We start from the raw sequence: 20,148 nt of genomic DNA on the forward strand, positions 1-20,148 counted from the left end.
GACTGATACAATACTCTCAATGACATGGGATATTCCCAGCTGCAGGAATGTTTTTTTGTCCCATTCATCACAGAGAGCCTCTGGTTCCGACTGAGAATAAAAACATACCTTCTCTGCTAACGCAGTGTTGGGCTCCAGAAATTCCACACGTGCATTCCATTCCGTGCATCGCTTAGCTACTACTACAAGCATAAACGCAAAGTAAACCCAGTAAAAGCCCACCCCAATTGGGGGACAATTGGGGTGGGCAAAAAGCTCATGGAAATAATAGATGTCATGATATGTGGCATTATGCATTACTTAAAGCTCTAGCAAGGTCATCAGGTTCTTCTGTTAGTACAAGCCAAACATCTTGCAAACGAAGGTCTCTCTGTCTTGAAAACGCATATGTTACGTATGGAGATCTCTAATTCTCTAATCAAACCACCGGAGCATCAACAAATCAGTTCGATCCAGTTAGATATTTTATCTTATCCAATGAAAACCATGCGCAAATAGGAAATATGTTGAGGAACAACACTGCCCCTGAAAAATAAACAAATAAATGATAAGGACAAACCCCCTACAAATTCAGGGAGATCCCTTTAACAACATTTTGAGTTGTTGTTTGTTTAATGGGCCAGATATCCTTAGAATATTCCTTAGAATATTCCCATGGCAGACACAAGCTTCCTTTCCAAAGACAATGTCACCATATGGAACAGTTTTCAATCCCTTCAAGATTTCCATTCTCATGCGTTTTCCCTTGAAAATGGTGGAAGTCTTTCATTTGCACTGGGAATTCAATGGAGAGCTGGACAACATGGGTGACTTTTCTGCATTAGACAAATCAGATAACCAATAAGGAGAGTTTAATTTGGGAGACAAATGTAAGCATGCCAAGGTTTATGAAGGAAACATAGTCACTGACTGCACAACCATAGGTATAAAGAAAGGATCTGCAACACTAATGTTCGGAGGCAGTTCCATTCTCCCCCTAAATATTATTTCACTTGGTTGTAGTTGAGGAAACATTATTTCATCCACATCAAACCACTCGCTGATCATCTTTACGCTATTTATGACAGAGATTCCCAAACCTCTATCATTATGCACGGGGCTAATCCCATTTGGAGAGCATAAGGGTGTTCGGGTGGCTACTTGCATTCCCCCTATTTATGTGGGTATCATCCTTCTGGGATCTTACATTACATCTTTCAGGATAACCATACCATAAGAAAAAACATTACAAGAAAAGAAAAATATACAAACATGGAGCCACTAAGACACTAAAATATTTATCCTGTGTAATGGGGCATGGCTAAGCCGAATGAATAGCTGGTTATTCAGTTCTTATGATCATGACACACATGTGCCGATTCACTAAGGGTCGAATATCGAGGGTTAATTAACCCTCGATATTCGACTAGGAATTAAAATCCTTCGACTTCGAATATTGAAGTCGAAGGATTTAGCGCAGATAGTTTGATCGAACGTAGGATAATTCCTTCGATCGAACGATAATTCCTTCGATCGAACGATAAAATCCTTCGAATCGAACGATAAAATTCGAAGGATTTTAATCCAATGATCGAAGGAATATCCTTCAATCAAAAAAAGTTAGCCAAGCCTATGGGGACCTTCCCCATAGGCTAACATTGAATTCGGTAGCTTTTAGGTGGCGAACTAGGGGGTCGAAGTTTTTTTTAAAGAGACAGTACTTGGACTATCGAATGGTCGAATAGTCGAACGATTTTTACTTCGAATCCTTCGATTCGAAGTCGTAGTCGAAGGTCGAAGTAGCCCATTCGATGGTCGAAGTAGCCCATTCGATGGTCAAATTAGCCCAAAAAAAACTTCGAAATTCGAAGTTTTTTACCTTCGAATCCTTGACTCGAAGTTAGTGAACCGGCCCCACAGATTATCATCCTGGAACTTGACTACTCTCAGTTGGGCATCATCCCAGTTTTACATCGCAGGTAATGTAATCATGAAAACTGATTCTTCCATTTGTGCTGGATGTTTGTGATATATTATTTAGTGCCCGAGGGCTCAACCAATGTCTTGTTGCATGATGTTCATGCCCCTCAACTATGCCACTCCCTGCTGTCTCCAACTATTTATTAACATCTCCAGTTCATTAAATCAATTAAAGCCCAGTTTGCCAGACATATCCCTATCCAACATAAATACCAATGTTCCAGGTTAAATGTTTTGTATCCCCCAGAAATTCCTGTTTGTGTGAGACCCAGCCATAGCTCACCAGGCCTCCCTGACCTACATTAGATGCAAAGTATCCATACATGGGGTCTTGCTGATGCCCATATGCAGAACCCCTAGTGGCTCTATATACCCTACTGGATACTCCATTGCTTAAATTTGAATTTATGGTTCAGGTTTTTCTTCACCTTTCTTACACAAGACCAACTGAATGAGCTCATGTCTCATTCCTAAGACTCCTGAACTCTAAAGTTATTGCCCGAGACAAAGAAGGTCACTTAGATGTTTTATGGACTAAAATGCAGTGGTTCGAGCCAGTGACTTACCAGGAATGGGGCAATAATTCTACTTATGTAGCCAAGTACCCTCCACCCTCTCCAAACATTTCAGGTTACACAGGACAAGGCAGGTAACAAAAAAATATTTTTACTTTCATATAGTTGCACAAATACGGTGGCAGCTAGCTTATGCCCGGATAAACTTGGCGTAAGAGTAAGAAGTGGAAAAAGTGAGCAGTTCCTAATAAAGAGAATTTTTGTGCCATGATACTAATCTCCCTTCTGACCAGAGAACCAGCTGTGTTCAGTGTCTGGCTGTGGAACCAGTTAGAATTCTGTTCCGTTACACTGGGTGACGGATTTATGCTCTCAATGTATTGCCAGCAATGTTCTCTAACATACAGTGAACTGGTTTTGACCTGATGGAGAATAGTGGAATGGAAGAAGCAGTTCAATCTCGTGCATCAGAGTTGCCTCTGCAATTTCTCTCTCTGAATTACTGGTAAGAATGCAAGATTGACAGGGTAACATTTACAAACATACTGCCTGGCTCCACATGGGGTACGCTCTAATGTCCCTTATAGGGCAAGGTATGGTATACATAAAAGTACCTACAGGGCCGGACTGGGAGTAAAAAGCAGCCCTGGCAAAAAAAATCAAAGCAGCCCACACATAAATGCGTGCTGGTCTTTTACTTACACACACGCACATTTCAAATGTATATATACATATATATATATATATTATATAGTGGATAATGTATTCCCTACTGTAAGTTATAAAGATATGTCACCGAGGAGTTATGTGACCATATAAAAGAATGAGGATAACTCCGAGGTGACCACTAATATCTTTATAAATTTAAGTAGGGGGTACATTATGAAATATAATCTACAGTTTTTATGTGTCTTAATATGTAAGGAATGGCTTCGCTTATACACTACTAAATGACACTTCAGTGGTGTAACTAGAGTTTGCACCCCCACTGCAAAGGAATTTTCAGGCCCCCCTGTGAACAACTTTAGTGCCTCCCTGCATTTATATTAGTCTATGGCAATACCAATATTAAATATACATTTTTTATTTTTGAAGTATGAATAACATATGTGGAGTATATGGAAAAGTAAATTAGATAAAGAAAAAACAAATTAAACAAGGGCTGAAGAATTTGATCATTCATATTAATCGAAGAAACATGACAATATACATGATCATTATGGAATTAGCCTATTGCCTGTTGGGACTCCATTCTAATAGTAGGCTTGCTATGTAGATAGTTAGGACCCAACGTATTCTACCCATGTGCAGTTGACATAATTAAAGGGGATCCCTGCCGGAGGGAAAAGGGAGGGGGCAGAAGGGAAAGGAAAAAAACAGAATGGCTAAAACAAAGAAAAGTTATGAGAATACAAAAAAAATGATTTTTTAAAAAAAAACTTTTATGGGGGGCCCAGGCGCCAATCTTTTTTTAACTTATAAGGGGGCCCTGACCATCAATAGCTTTTTATAACTTGTGGGGGGGGGAGGTTACTTTTTTAGCGCTGATGTCTGTGTGGTCTTTTAACTGTGATGTGGAGTGGGCGGGGTCTGGGCGGGGCTTGAGCACCAGTGTGGGCGGGGCCCAGGGTAGGGTACCTGTTGGAAGGATATCACCTTTGTGGGGAACCAAGTCCTTAGAATGATATTCCGGTGGCCCCTCCACTGTCTCAGCCTCAGTCTGGTATCGGCACAGGAGGCTCTGGGCTCAGGGAAATATAAGAGAAAGGACTGAACTGCAGTATCTGCACCTGCCACTGGGGGACAGTATTTCTGTCAGTCACTGATCAACTCCCTCACAGAAGTCTAACTACTGACTGTGTGACTGGCTCCTCCCTCTGATGTCAGTCCCTCCCATACGGAGGGAGGAGTAACTCTGTCAGTCACTGAGCAACTCCCTCACTGTGTGACTGGCTCCTCCCTCTGATGTCAGAGGAGTAATTCTGTCAGTCACTGCATGTGTAAAATCGTCAGCATTTAGCTTCCCTTCTGGTAGGCTGTTGCCCAATACAAATATGGCCGTGTTGGCGATGACGTTTCTTCTAGAAGGCCAATCACATGATTATGTTTTTACAATCACGCCCTTTTCTCTCTCACCTATTGCGGCTCAACGTGACATCCCGCCTCCTCCCCAGCTTGTCAGGTTCTACCCAATGGCCGCAGGGGAGCTTCTCCGGAAGTGGCGGTGTCAGCTGGGTAGGAAGGCGGAAGTGAGTGTGAGCTGCCTGCGGATAACACAGGATGGAGCGGTGACCGGTGCCCATGGAAGGGGCGGGGCCTGGAGACACCGGGAACGGAGACGGGGAGCCGGAGCCGGTTTGCACCATGGAGAACAAGCCCATAGTCACGTGTAAGGTTCTGCGCCTGTCAGTGCGTTCTGTGCTGCGATTTGCGGCCCACTTAATGACAGAGAAGAGCGGCCCCTCGGGCATTTGCCCGATGGACAGATTACCAGTCCGGGCCTGAGTACCTACCCCCACAGTTATAGTCCGAACCACTGCTTGAAATTAAATATTACTCTTGAGTGGCGCATTCTAACTTGATTTCCAAGCATGCTATACCAATCAACTAGAGCAAGGATCCCCATCCTTTTTTACTCGTGAGCCACATTCAAATGTAAGAAGAGTTAGGGAGTAACACAAGCATGAAAAAAAGTCCTTGGGGTGCCAAATAAGGGCTGTGATTGGCTATTGGTAGCCCCTATGTGGACTGGCAGCCTACAGGAGACTCTGTTTGTTAGTACATCTGGTTTTTATACAACCAGAACTTGCCTCCAAGCCTGGAATTCAAAAATAAGCCCCTGCTTTGAGGCCACTAGGAGCAACATCCAAGGGGTTGGTGAGCAACATGTTCCTCACGAGCTACTGGTTCGGGATCACTGGTCTATGATCTCTATAACATTCACACACTCAAATCAGCTTCATCCAAATGCTGTTGCCCATGAGCCACTGGTTGGGGATCACTGATGAGTATCAGGGTCTTCCGGATCTGTGTTTTATTTCCAGGCCAATTCAAAAATTGCCATCAAGCCCCTTAGCATTTCCTTTTAAGCTTCAATCATAGTGATCAAATCGGACCCACTGCTTTGGTTAAAGATATCCAGCCTGGCCAGGTAAGTTCCTTTGCCTGAATAACAGACTCCCTGCCAATTTAATAATAATAATAATAATAATAATAATAATAATATTTCCTATTGCATATTAAACAGGAGTACTACAGGAGAACTACAGCTGAAACTGGTTCTACCTGGTACTAGGTACTACAGGAGTACTACAGCTGCTGAACCCGGTTCTATGGGGAATCTTAAACTTCTACTGGCTGTTGGATTATAGAGCCTTCCTGGTACAAGATAGCCTCTTTATTTCTTAATAGCCCAACTTGTGACTAAAGCCAAGGGGATTATTCTGGGCAGATCATAACTATAGGTGAAAGGTGATTTTTGTTTTGGCAAAGGCTATTATGAGTATACATTTTTTATAAAGTTTTTGCAAAACTGGCGAAAAAATTGTGAAACTGTGATTTTGACACCAGTGACAACTCGCCTGCGTCAAAATGGTCGCCGGTATCAAAGTTGACGCCGGCGCCCATTGAAGTCAATGGGCGTCCATTTATTGTCTAAATGCGGCGGAACCTTTGCCGGCGTTGAGAAAACTGTAACGCTTGCGTCAAAACCATCGACGTCATCAAAATTGTTTCAACGCAGATGAATTTTCGCAGCAAATTCGCTAATTTATTCGCCGGCGGTTAAACAGGCAAATTCGCTCTTGCCGAATAAATTTACCCATCACTAGCAGGGAGGCTTAGCCACCTCAAGACTTCCATTAACATCCACCCGTTACCATAGCATGGGAAGACAATTCATACACAAAGCTCAAAACAAAAGCTTAATCTTTCCTTATTCTTCCTTAGAGACAGTATTATTCTGTGTAAGACCAAGTTGCCATCAGTAGGACTGGTGCAGAAATAAATGGATCAATAGAAAGGTTGTATGGTTGTGGCCAACCAGATAAGCTGCTGAGGCAAAGCTAAACTGCATGTCCCATACATGGACTGATATAAGCTGCCAACAAACAGCTGATCGGGAAGTGTATGGGACCCTCCAACGGGCTTCTCCCAATCAATATCTACGGTTCACGATCAGATCAACCCAATATCTCCTACCTCAAGGTGGACATATCTGAGAGAGATCCGCTTATTTGGAGATCTTACATAACGAGCGGATCTCTGCATGTGTGACCACAGTAAGTAACACCCTAATGGTAGCTAGGGGCATAAAAGAAATAAGTACATGTTCAATATTTTTTCTTTTTCCAGTATTAAAACTTTGGAAGCAAACCCACATCAATTAATTGCATTTTCCATTCTGGTCATCAAGGCAACAGGCATAATTACAAGGCAGGGCAGGGCTTGTGACCACACAAGATGATGGGTACCCACCACAACCATTAAAACCGAAGTCTTCCTGCATCACAAACTTGATTTCCTTCCCCCCAAAAGTTACAACAAAAGAAAATACATTTGACCAAGTTATTTCCAAGATACATTGTTACTTTAAATGCTTCATGCTTATATGGGCTCCAGTTACTGAGAAATCCACACAAAAAGAGTCAAGGGATCATACAGAGACCCACACAGTGACTCCCCCCCCCATGGGGTGACTCAGCCAAACCACTTGAGAAAGCCCGTGTTATGCCGACCTAAACATTTTGGTTCATGACATTTATTCCGATAACCCTCATCAGATAAGGGTTTCTCATCATTCCCAAATTCTATTGGATAAGAGGAAGCGAGCTGTGCATCCAACAACCAAGGCCATTGTCCGGCACAGGAAAAACAGACAATAAAATCATGTCTGCAGGCTCCACTTTTAACTCCCATCAAACAATGGGCCGGGCTGAGTTTACAGGACAGTGCTATTGTCAACTGTCTGCCAGGCCCTCTCTAAATCAACATATGGAATTTTAGATAATAGTACAAACCAGAAATTGCTTTTGGGTCAAGGGAAATGGTCATCTGACTTTATTTTGCTTAAATTTTGTGTTTGTATTAAAATGATGCCACTCAGCAATAATAATATATGTGTTATTAAGGTTCAGGAGCCAAGTCTTGCATGTCTGTGCAGTTTATAGAGGGGATCCCCAAGCTTTTTTACCGATGAGCAATATTTAGATGTAAAATGAGTTAAGGAGCAACAAAAGCATGAAAAATGTTCCAGGGTTGACCATTTGGTAGCCTCTATGTCAGGGATCCCCAACCTTTTGAACCCGTGAGCAACATTCAGAAGTAAAAGGAGTTGGGGAGCAACACAAGCATGAAAAATGTTCTCGGGGTGCCAAATAAGTGCTGTGATTGGCCATTTAGTAGCCCCTATGTGGATTGTCACCCTACATTGAGGTTCTGTTTGGCAGAACATCTGGTTTTTATACAACCAAAACTTGCCTCCAAGCCAGGAACTCAAAAATTAGTACCTGCTTTGAGGCCACTGGGAGCAACATCCAAAGGGCTGGAGAGTAACATGTTGCTCACAAGCTACTGGTTGGGGACCACTGCTCTATGTGGACTGACAACCTAAAGGAGACCCTGTTTGGCAATGCACCTGTTTTTTCTGCAACCAAAACTCGCCTCCAATCCTTGAATTCAAAAATAAGCCCCTGCTTTGAGACCACCGGGAGCAACATCCAAGGGGTTAGTGAGGAGATGTTGTTCACGAGCCACTGTTTGGGGATCACTGGCTTATAAGATCCCATTAAACGAAGCCAATATCCCATTACACAATCCATGTCTACATCCTATCCAGACCAAGGGTAGAGTCAAAGGGGCAAATTCACTAAGATTCTTAGTTGCGCCAGGCGTAACTTCGCCGCACTTCGCCACACTTTGCCAGGCGTAGTTTCGCCAGCGCTCCGCAAATTCACTAAAATCTGAAGTTGCGCTCAGGGGTAGCGTAAGGTTGCGAAGTTGCGCTAGCGTTGATTCGCTAAGCGAAGCGAAGTTACGTTAGCGATGGTTAATTTGCATACGGCGCCAAATTCAAATTTCAATGGAGGAATACGTACAATCACTACACAAGCCTGGGAAACCTTCAAAACATCAAATACATTTTTTTTTTTGCCCTACACATGTGCCCACTGTATAGTTAAGTTGCCATGAGTCAGGAAATGTAGGGGGGAAGGAGGGGAGCCCCAAAATTTTTTTTCGATCTTTTTCAGTCTATTACCCATAATATAGAAAAAACGCCAGCGTTTTTTGGGACTTAGAAAAAATGTTAACTTTTTTTGAAGCAATCCCTATCTACTCTATTGCGCTTCGCCTGGTCTGAGGAGGCGAAGGCAGTCTAGCGTAAAAGGTAGCGTTCAGTACACTGTGCGCGTTAGTGAATTTGCGTAGTTACGTCCGTTGCGCAAATTCGCCAGGCGTAAGGGTGCGAAGTAACACTAGCGAATTTACGCCAGCGTTTGTTAGTGAATTTGCGAAGTAACGAAAATGACCAACGCTAGCGAATTGACGCTAGCGTTAGGCGCTTCGGCACATAGTGAATTTGCCCCACAGTTTGCAAGAGATGTCTCCTGTAACTTTCTCAAATGAAATGAACCATTTTCTATGCGAAACAGTAACTTCTGGCTATGCAACATCAGTTCCTGCCCCATCCCATGTTTTTAATAGTTTGGCCAAAATCGCACCCACATTGCAAGTAACAAGACAACAAATGTTAATGAATTATGAAAATCACCAAAAATGGTGAATATGGTTTTGGTTGGTAAGATCTTAAAAATGTTACCCCCCAAAAAAGCCATGCGTCTGAGTCTATACTTATTACAGACATCTGTTTATCAAGTCTCTGCTGTGGAACTTAAGGTTACATGATTGTTTGCAAAGAAGAAACAACACTGTGGAACGTTAATGGGTGCGACTGTCTGCTGATAATGATTTGCCGTGGGAGTGACCTGAGGACTGGACACTACTGAGCTGGAATATCATGTGCTCGAACCCATTGCCATGCCCAGACCAACACTCAAGACACATCTCTTTCATAGTCTTTCATACTGTGTAATGTTCTGTCTCTATATATAGAAATCTGCCTCTGGCCACAATCATTCCACACTGGCTCTTCCATATTGTGAGTCAATCTTTTCAATACAGCATATCCTATTAAGTATTTTTTTAAATTTTTTTGCTGTTTACAGAGTTTATGGACCCTGACATGTAGAATAAATTGATGTAGATACAATTTTCTGTCTTGCAGATGTCAATCGCATGACACAAATCCAAAGTTGGGTTCATAAAACACAAGGGTCAAAAAAGTTTCTAATTGACCCTTCTCTCCCCGACTCTCCCAGCTAAAGGAGCTGAAATAGCAAGGGTCCTACACTGCAGGGGCAAGGGGTTTTATAGTCTACTTCACCTGACTGCTAAGAAGGGTCTTTTTCCCTTGGGATCCAGTTAAGCATCACCCAGGGATAAATCTCCCCTAAGGGAAGCGGCACACAGAAAATTTGTTGCCAGCAATTTTTTATGTGCAGCTACAGGCAACAAATGTTAAATGCCTATCCATTGCCAATAATTGAAATCGCTGGTGGTATACCCAACATATCGCTAACTCGTCCAATGTTTCCTCAGGAGACAACTTCTGAAGATGCATTTCTGGAAATTTGTCGTCCGCAGCCGCACATAAAGAATTGCGGGCGACAAATCTTCCCGTGTGCCACTGCCCTAAAGGAGAGCCAGAAGTAGGGCAAAAAGGACACATGACCCCCCCCAAGTTGTCAAGGCTGTCAGGGCTGGAGTCCTTATGGGCATAGCACCCACAGATCTATGATTTGAAAATCAAAAACAAAGTGAAAGTGATATACAAAATAAGAAAAAAAAAATCCATAAAATCCATAACATGTGGGGGCAGATTTACTAAGGGTCGAGGTGAATTCTAGTAAAAAAATTTGAAATTCAAAGTAATTTTTTGGATACTTCAACCATCGAATAGGATACTACGACTTCAAATTTACTTTGATTCTAAGTAAAAATCTTTAGAATATTCGACCATTTGATAATCAAAGTTCTGTCTCTTTAAAAAAAACTTCGAATGAAAACTGCCGAAGTGCTATGTTAGCCTATGAGGACCTTGTACAACATTTTTGTAAGTCTTTACACATCGGAAAAAAATCCTTTGATCGATCGCTAAAATCGTTCGAATCGAGCGATTTTTATTCGACCACAGGATTGCCAAATTTGCTGAAAAAACGTCAAATTCGATATTCGAATTCAAAGTTTTTTTATTCGATGCTCGAATTTCAAAGTTTTTTGTACTTCGAAATTCGACCCTTGATAAATCTGCCCCGTGGTGTTTGTACACCCTCAACTTCCAGCTGGTGGTATCAAGATTATCAGTGTTTATAGGGCTATGATTTAAAGCACCTTGTGTAGTCCACTACATAGGCCTTGGGCTGGCAAGAGTTTGAAAGAGCATGAAAGAAACCATTCCAGAAGAAGGAACAAGAGAAAAAAACCTACTGATAAGAACAGATACTACACTCAGTCTTAGCCTAAAGGCCACTAACAAGAAACCCACGGCTTTGATTCAGGGAATCATGGTGACAAGTGGTCTATAACTTCTACTCTAGAAGGACAAAAAGTTGCCCTCAAGGTGCAGCTTTGGGGTGACAAGGTGCGTTCCAGTGGCAATTTAGCTCACAATGGGCCAGATTCAACGAGAAAACAGTATTTTATGGTTTATCACGTGAAAACCCATGGGTGAGATTCAATATAAGGAAAAAAACGTTTCGCCTAAATCAGTTTCTTACAGTATTTCTCCACAGACTTTAATATTTAAGTTTTCATGGGATACACAGTAAGATAAGTTTTTCTCGCTGATTTGCATCTGGCTCTATGGGAAAATTGAATTAGAATGAATGCTTTCTCATCAAATTGCATTTTCATTGGTGCATTGCCTTCAATAAAATCCTCCCATTATTATTATAGTGTTTTCCCGGCCCATGCGAGTTGAAGAGACATTAGTAGAAATTGCCATGAAAACATTCATCTGGAGAACAAACCAGAAAAAGACATTGTCCCTACGAGGCTGAAGTTTTTTTTCAAGCATTCTAATTACCCACACTAGAGAACACCCAAATCTAAAGGAACAGTAGACTGGAGGGCTGTACAGATATACAGTACCATGGGTTTTTTCCTCATTGTATGATGGTATAGTTGACAATAGCACAGACTTTTTTTGGAACATGGTGACTTTCAGTGTTGGTAACATTTTGTGGACACTGCAGATTTTATACGGCATATTTTAGTGTTCAGCTTTTCATGTTCTGCATGTCTAACCTTAGAATTTTTCCATGCCTCAATGGAAGACAGGAAGACCCCTCCCAAGCATGAGCTGTCATCTTGGACAACCTTGCTACTCTTTCCTCTCCTCTGGATAACGATTCTCTAAAAGGTATTTTTGGAGCTACAATAAACTGTATACAAAGTGGCATGCCTCCAACGCCTGACATTTGTAGACCGTGAAAGAGGCAAGTAAATGTTTTTTTCCTTCCAATGCACAAATGGCCAGTGGTGGAGGGGAAAACACTATTTTTTTCCGCTCTTACTTTGTCTGCTTTTGCACAGTTCATAGGGAAGGGCGGGAGTTTTGGTCCAGGAATTTGGTCATCTCAAACTGTCATTTTTTCCTAAAAGCATGTAAAAATAAAGGTTATGAGGCACGCGTGTGTCTAATTTTGCAAACACATCAAATTAGTTGCTATAAAATTAAACTTACGTGACCTTCCTGTTATGCCTGGGACTGTTCATAATGAACTTGTAGGATTTTTATCACTCTTCCTTCATGGTGACTGTATATTGATTGGGGGTTTGTATTGGCTGTAAAAACCATTTTTATACTTCATTAAAGAGGCCCAAGACTTTCTGTACCACAGATAAATGTGTAATAATTCAGACTTTATGTTTACTAAATACTAGTCAGAAATCTGCATTATGCAAAATGAGTCCACCATCTCTTCAGCTTCTATTGAACCTCCATAAGACCCAGGAGAATTCTGGAATTTAGACTTCAGCAACAGATTGAGAGTGGGGGATCCATAGCTGTCTATACACAGCTTGATATCAAGTCATCAACTTATAGGCTCACGTATGGGGGCAAATTCACTAAACGACGAAACGCCTAATGCTAGCGTGAATGCACTAGCGTAGCGCATTTTCGTTAATTCGCCGATTCACTAACGGACGCTGGCGTAAATTCGCTAGTGTTACTTCGCACCCTTACGCCTGGCGAATTTGCGCCACGGACGTAACTACACAAATTCACTGACGCTATCTTTTACGCCAGACTTCTTTCGCCACCTCAGACCAGGCGAAGTGTAATAGAGTAGATAGGGATTGCTTCAAAAAAAGTTAAAAATGTTTTTAAGTCCCAAAAAACACTGGCGTTTTTTCTTTATTATGGGTGATAGGCTGAAAAAGATCGAAAAAAATTTTGGGGCTCCCCTCCTTCCCCCCTACATTTCCTGACTCATGGCAACTTAACTATACAGTGGGCACATGTGTAGGGCAAAATAACAATTTTATTTGCTGTTTTGAAGGTTTCCCAGGCTTGTGTAGTGATGCTACATATTCCTCCATTGTAACTTCAATTTGGCGCCGTATACAAATTAATCATCGCTAGCGTAACTTTGCTTTGCTTGGCGAATTAACGCTAGCGCAACTTCGCAACCTTGAGCTCAACTTCGGATTTTAGTGAATTTGCGTAGCGCTGGTGAAAATACGCCTGGTGAAGTGCGGCGAAGCGGACGCTGGTGCAACTACGAATCTTACTGCATTTGCCCCATGGGGAATTCAGGAGAGCCTGACCAACTGATATCTGGCTCAAAATTAGGAATGTATAGAAGGTTGGAGCATATACATCTAGGTATGAGTTCTGTTATCTGTGAGGCTTGATACCCAGGGTTTTCCAGATAAAGTTTATTATTGTAATGTAGGGTACCATAAGGCCCTATGGCTATTAATATACATTTAAACATAAAAAAAACAATAATATTGTTTTGCAATCAGCAACGATTAATACTAGGTACCATATCACTACAAAGAAAAGTGAATTTGTTTGACATTGCTGTATGTTCTGGGTAACAAGTTTTGGTATTACAGATTCCTACTGCGCAATAATAGATGAGGAAGGGTGAGCAAACATCGCAATAAATAAAACATAAATATATATATATGAACCAAGACACAGCACACACAGAAGAAAGGAAATGTAATGGAACTCTAGATTTGGGTGTTCTCTAGTGTGGGTAATAATTTGGACAGCACTGGTCGATATAAATAAGCAGGGAAGTGGGGTGACTCCATCCTCTCCACAGTCACACTACACCCCCTAGAGATGATGATTATAAAGATGATAATAAGTGAACATACTCAGAAACCTTAAAGGATAAGTAAACCTTTAAAACAAGTAAATGTAAAATTGATGAGAGTGTTATTCTAAGAACTTTCACAATTTATATTCGTTATTTATTTTCTTTTAATTCCAAGATATTAAGAGATACATGCACTGTTTGTATGAATGAATTTTGTTACAACAGCGCCACCTGCTGGTCAGTTTCCCACCAGTCTGACCACTAAGTAGTCAAGGAAGTTGTCAGGAGAAAGAAAGAGGCTGCTCTGATGTTCTTCTGCTTAGGAAACCAATTAGAAAACTCTCTCAAATCTTTCCTAAGCAGAAGAACATCAGAGCAGCCTCTTTCTTTCTCCTGACAACTTCCTTGACTACTTGGTGGTCAGACTGGTGGGAAACTGACCAGCAGGTGGCGCTGTTGTAACACAATTCATTCATGTTAACAGCACATGTATCCCTTAATATCTTGGAATTAAAAGAAGATAAATAATGAATGTACATTGCAAAAGTGCTAAGAATAGCACCCTCGTCAGTTTTACATTCACTTATTTTAAAGGTTTACTTATCCTTTAAGTTGTAGACTTCCTCCAAGCTGCCTTATTGCCTGCAACGTGAAGTATCTGGGACTACGAGACCTGTACACAGTTCCATCTCTTCCAAAAAATGCCGCCACAACGAGCTTGTGGCCCCCAAAGTTTCTAAAACCTTCTCTGGTTTCCTTCTGATTTTTCTGACTCCATTCAGAGAAGTCTGTGCTTTTTCAGGAGCAGGGCTGGGAACTGTGAGTCACAAAGTCTCGGGAGCTTGCATCTAGAGCTGCACTTAGTTACACCGTCCCATTGCAAGAGAGGGAGACTGAAGGCCACCGTCTCCCTCTTTTTTGCAGATGGAAACATGTTACTTCTTCTAATGAGAGGAGCACGAATAAAAGAGGGTTCTCTCTGTTCTTGGGCTTTGCTGTTGGTATGTGAATAGGATGAAGGAGGGGATGTTTTATTGCAGTAATTAAAAGTTGCCTATTTGATAAATCTGCCTCACAAATGGTCTATTTTTTGTTTAAGCATTTTGCAAAAAGAACATCCCTACCCTGTGCACATCCTTCAATCCCTCATTCTGATTCCCCTCTCTGTATTTACACTGCTGACTGCTTCACAGGGGACACTTGTGTAGGAGCAATGGTTAAACGAGAAGGAAAGCTCCAAGACAGTTTATTGCCAACAGATTAGCCACAATAGTGCAATCTAGAACGCTATATTTATTCTGCAAAATGCTTTACCATACCTGAGTAAACAGCTCTAGACACGGTCTCTGTTTGTTTAGGATAGAAGCTGCCATATTAGCTTGGTGTGACATCACTTCCTGCCTGAGTCTCTCCCTGCTCATTTACAGCTCTGAGCTCAGATTACAGCAGGGATGGGAGGAGGGAGGGGGAAAGAAGCAAACTGAGCATGCTCAAGCCCTAGCCCTGGAGGTTTAAGCTGAAAACAGGAAGTCTGATACAGAAGCCCATGAGTACACAATAGAAGGAAAGAAATGCGGTGTTTCTTTTGACAGAGGACTCAGAGCAGCATTACTTTGAGGGTTTACTGGTGTATTTATATAGACCTTTCTGATAAAGCTTACTTTATTTTAGCCTTTCTTTCTCCTTTAAAGGATAAGTAAGAACTTTCGCAATTTACATTCATTATTTATTTTCTTTTAATTCCAAGATATTAAGGGATACATGTGCTGTTAATATGAATGGATTTTGTTCCAACAGCTCCACCTGCTGGTCAGTTTCCCACCAGTCTGACCAGCAAGTAGTCAAGGAAGTTGTCAGGAGAAAGAAAGAGGCTGCTCTGATGTTCTTCTGCTTAGGAAACCAATTAGAAACCTTTCTCAAATCTTTCCTAAGCAGAAGAACATCAGAGCAGCCTCTTTCTTTCTCCTGACAACTTCCTTGACTACTTGGTGGTCAGACTGGTGGGAAACTGACCAGCAGGTGGCGCTGTTGTAACAAAATTCATTCATATTAACAGCACATGTATCCCTTAATATCTTGGAATTAAAAGAAAATAAATAATGAATGTACATTGCAAAAGTGCTAAGAATAGCCCCCTCGTCAGTTTTACATTCACTTATTTTAAAGGTTTACTTATCCTTTAAAACGGACTGATACAAAACAATTGCTGATTGGTTGCTACTGGCAACGCCAGTAATGTAGCGGTGACATAACATCTGAGTCTCTGGTGCAATTTATCACCTATATCAGTCACAGAGAAAATAAGGGATTGACTCTATTGCCTTTATTTTGTTCAGCGCAACCTTTTGTAACCAGCGCTGAAATCGGTGGGGTTCAAACAAACCTGTAGTCAGGGAATCAACCGGTTTATAGTTCCAGCTGCCAAAATTCATTATCAACCACAACAAATACTTGTCAAACACACCGCTCACTGTAACCAGCTTGTTAGTTTAGTGATTCCTCAACCCGGGTGTTGTCTCCCAACTACAACTCCCATTGGCTGCTGGCTTGAAGATAAATGAGTATGTATACGGGCCATGCTGTAAAATTAGTAAAAAGTGTAGTAACCCATGTTAAACAATGAAATGATTGCTTTCAAATTCACCTGCCCCACACCTATAAATGATAACTACCGTTTTGTTGCTATGGGTTACTAGACTTTTGCCCTTTATATGATAACTATCCTGTGAAGCACCAGTCTCCTGTCTGTGTACAATATTATATACATTCTTGGGGGGCTTTACTTTATTGTGACCTGCAGAATCAGATTAATACATAGGCTATGTTCATTTAGTGGGTACAGTACCTTTCCACAAAGAAGAAAAGCAGGTAGACGTGGGTTCCGTTACAGCATCCCCTGGGGACAAAAGATCTGTGAGACGGACTGGGATCTCTTCAGCTCTGAAGGAGAAGGAAATAACACAATTTAGCATTTATCTCCTGTGCCCAGGCCTCCTCTCCCCACCAAACACAATAACCATCATGTCATGCTCCCCAGCTCTGAGTGTACCAGGACAGCACTGGGCTATGAATGGGCGACTTTATAGGGGGCCCCATGCAACAACAGCCTGTGCAGATTGTTGACTTGGGCCTGGAGGGGACCATTAGGACACAAAGCACTGATTGAAAGCTTTGCAGTACAGAGCAGGCTGCTCCCTGGTCTGAATCATTGTTATTATAGTCATATCAGAGGCAGAAGTCACACTATTATGCTCCTCTGGTTATGTGCCAAGCAGAGCCGTAACTAGAAGTTCTTGGGCCCCACAACAAAATCCGTTTAGGTCCCCCCTAAATATTTAGAAGCTTAGATTCCCTGTGGGCCCCCCAGCAGTCATAAGTTTTCCCCTTATAGTTATGCCACTGGCCCTAAGCAAATCTTGCAGTGTTTTCACCATTTAGCCTATTCCTGGAGGTTATACCAAACATCAGGGCTGATTTGTGCAATGTGCTATTTCTGAAACAGATTACCATGTATTTTACCCCATGCAGAATTTTCCCTACAATTCCAGCATTGTTACGCACAATTAAGCGATTGCAGATGCACATTTCAATGATTTGTCCCAAATTTGTGGGGACTGCGTCTTTTCTAGAAATCAATGCCGGCCCAGGGTGGTCAAATGCCCTAGGAAACGTGGCTGGTCTTGTCGCCACCCTCCTCCCGGAGCTGGTGTGCAAATGAGTACCAGAATACCAATGGCCATTGAGGGGACATAGGTGGGCAACAAAAGAGGTACATGCCTGGCACCCCCTCAAAGTATGCCCCTCTTCTGTCTACCCCTAGTTCCAGCCCTATCAGCAACTGCTGTTATTATGACATGGGTATGAGCTTCACTAGGGAAAAGTCTGCTGCACCTATTGACACAACCCACAAAGACAACCAAGGATTTGCCACCAGCTTGAAGGTGACAGTAGCTCCAGGGATCCCCTTCATCCATAGGTGCCCATAAGTGCAATTCAGAAGAGGACATGGGGCCAACACACTGGTGTTCTAGTGCGACTATAGGGCAATGCAAGAAGTCTCTTTAGACATAAATACTTTTAATGAATCGCGTCAATACACACAATGACCATGTCCATGTTTGCGAAAGTGTTGTAGTAAATGAGCCCTATGAACATCCAGCTCCACTACTCAACTGCTGAAGCCTCAAGCAGTTGCCAAGTAGCTGTGGGGGCCAAGTGAAATACTGACATTTACAAATGTTTTATTGCCAGTAGGGGAGGGAGGACCTTAAATTATTTGTATTGGGAACCAAGATATCTGACCAGGAATCAGTCAGATATAAAAATATTGGACAGGTTTGAAGATCCCATTGGGAAAGAACCAAATTGAGCTCCTGATGCCATCGGCTGTTTTCAAGTCTGGATAGGCTTCTATTATGTTTGGATCGGTCAGGTCAAGCAAAGATTCATTAGATTAGTGACTTCACCAAGCAGTTAGACCTTTCCATGTCAGGTCTACTTCAGACTGTAAGTTCTTTTGCGTAGCATTAACGTTTCACAGACGAATGATTATTGTATGTGCACTGGGGCATGAATATCCTAGCCTGCCTCGATATTTTCTATAAAAATGTCAAATAAAAGTTAAAAGGGACCATAAATGAACCCTCTCTGAAATAAGAGTATGTACGAAACTAATTTCCAGTAAAAGGGAACTGGCAGTTCCATTTATAGTTTGAGAGAGAGCATTTATAAACATATTAATAAAGCAGATATCCATCTTGTGTGACTTAACGATAACGAGTTGAACAGTTCCTCTCCAAGTCATTAGAGCGAGGTCAAACAGACCAGGAAGCGCCTCGCTAGGAAAGAAAATATGCATTTTGCAATTCCTTTTGTCTTTTGGGAGAAGTTACAATGTTTCCATCAGATGAGACAGCAGAGATCATTGTCACAGCAATTGATTGAGTGGATAAAGCGGGTGGGAGACAGGGAGATAAAACAAAGGTAAAGGCTGGGGGAAGGTGGAGGGAATGGTGTACTTGGAATTTGAAAGGACTGTAAACCTGCTAATTAAAGGGATACTGTCATGGGAAAAAAAAATTTTTCAAAATGAATCAGTTAATAGTGTTGCTCCAGCAGAATTCTGCACTGAAATCCATTTCTCAAAAGATCAAACAGATTTTTTTATATTCAATTTTGAAATCTGACATGGGGCTAGACATATTGTCAATTTCCCAGCTGCCCCAAGTCATGTGACTAGTGCTCTGATAAACTTCAATCACTCTTTACTGCTGTACTGCAAGTTGGAGTGATATCACCCCACTCCCTCCCTTCCCCCCCCCCAGCAGCCAAACAAAAGAACAATGGGAAGGTAACCAGATAGCAGCTCCCTAACACAAGATAACAGCTGCCTGGTAGATCTAAGAACAACACTCAATAGTAAAAACCCATGTCCCACTGAGACACATTCAGTTACATTGAGAAGGAAAAACAGCAGCCTGCCAGAAAGCATTTCTCTCCTAAAGTGCAGGCACAAGTCACATGACTGGGGGCAGCTGGGAAATTGACAATATGTCTAGCCCCATGTCAGATTTCAAAATTGAATGTAAAAAAATCTGTTTGCTCTTTTGAGAAATGGATTTCAGTGCAGAATTCTGATGGAGTAGCACTATTAACTGATGTGTTTTGAAAAAAAACATATTTTCCGATGACAGGATCCCTTTAAGGATTGTATTTTTGTAGCTACGTTCCAAAAATATCTGAATAATAAAGGAACATACAGAAGAATTTCCTTTCTATTAATTCAATGTGATATGTAATTTTCTACTAAGAAGATGTTAAATAAAAGGATATTTAAAAAAAACCTTTAAAACTGTCTAGTATGTATATTTTTCCAAAAATTTGCAATACCCTGACTTTTTGCTTCTGCAATTAACTGTTAAGCAGTTTCAGTGTAATCCTAATATCTACCCACATTGGTCAAACTGGTCCATGTACAATAGATGGGGACTTTCCACGAAAGGGCAACTTTAGTTAAACTACAATATAGTAAATATAGAGCATTACACTAACCCTCCGAGATTACTGTATGTGCATTCCATAAACACTTTCCCTTTAAGGGTAAGGGCACACGCTACTATTTCGGAAGTTTAGTCGCCCAGCGACAAATCGCTTCTTCTTTGAGTGACTAATCTCCCCGAACTGTTTTAAAGATAAAACATTATCTTTAACTCTGCTGCAATTGCAGATTGTAATTTAGACAACTGAAGCAGTTACAGTCCTGGGTCAATGGACCGTGG

The 20,148-nt window shown here is 41.6% G+C and overlaps 1 protein-coding gene across 1 annotated transcript in view; it reads right to left on the reverse strand.

Moving 5' to 3' along the window:
* The window catches only part of gjc2.L (gap junction protein gamma 2 L homeolog), a 53,963-nt gene extending 37,094 nt beyond the window's left edge, over positions 1–16,869 (reverse strand). The window contains exon 1 of the mRNA XM_041565751.1: positions 16,716–16,869. The gene's annotated coding sequence lies outside the window, so the exon portion shown is untranslated. The remainder of the gene's footprint in view (positions 1–16,715) is intronic.
* Between the last annotated feature and the right edge of the window lie 3,279 nt (positions 16,870–20,148).

This window comes from Xenopus laevis, chromosome 6L (genome assembly GCF_017654675.1).
Source record: "Xenopus laevis strain J_2021 chromosome 6L, Xenopus_laevis_v10.1, whole genome shotgun sequence".
NCBI classification, from domain to species: domain Eukaryota; kingdom Metazoa; phylum Chordata; class Amphibia; order Anura; family Pipidae; genus Xenopus; species Xenopus laevis.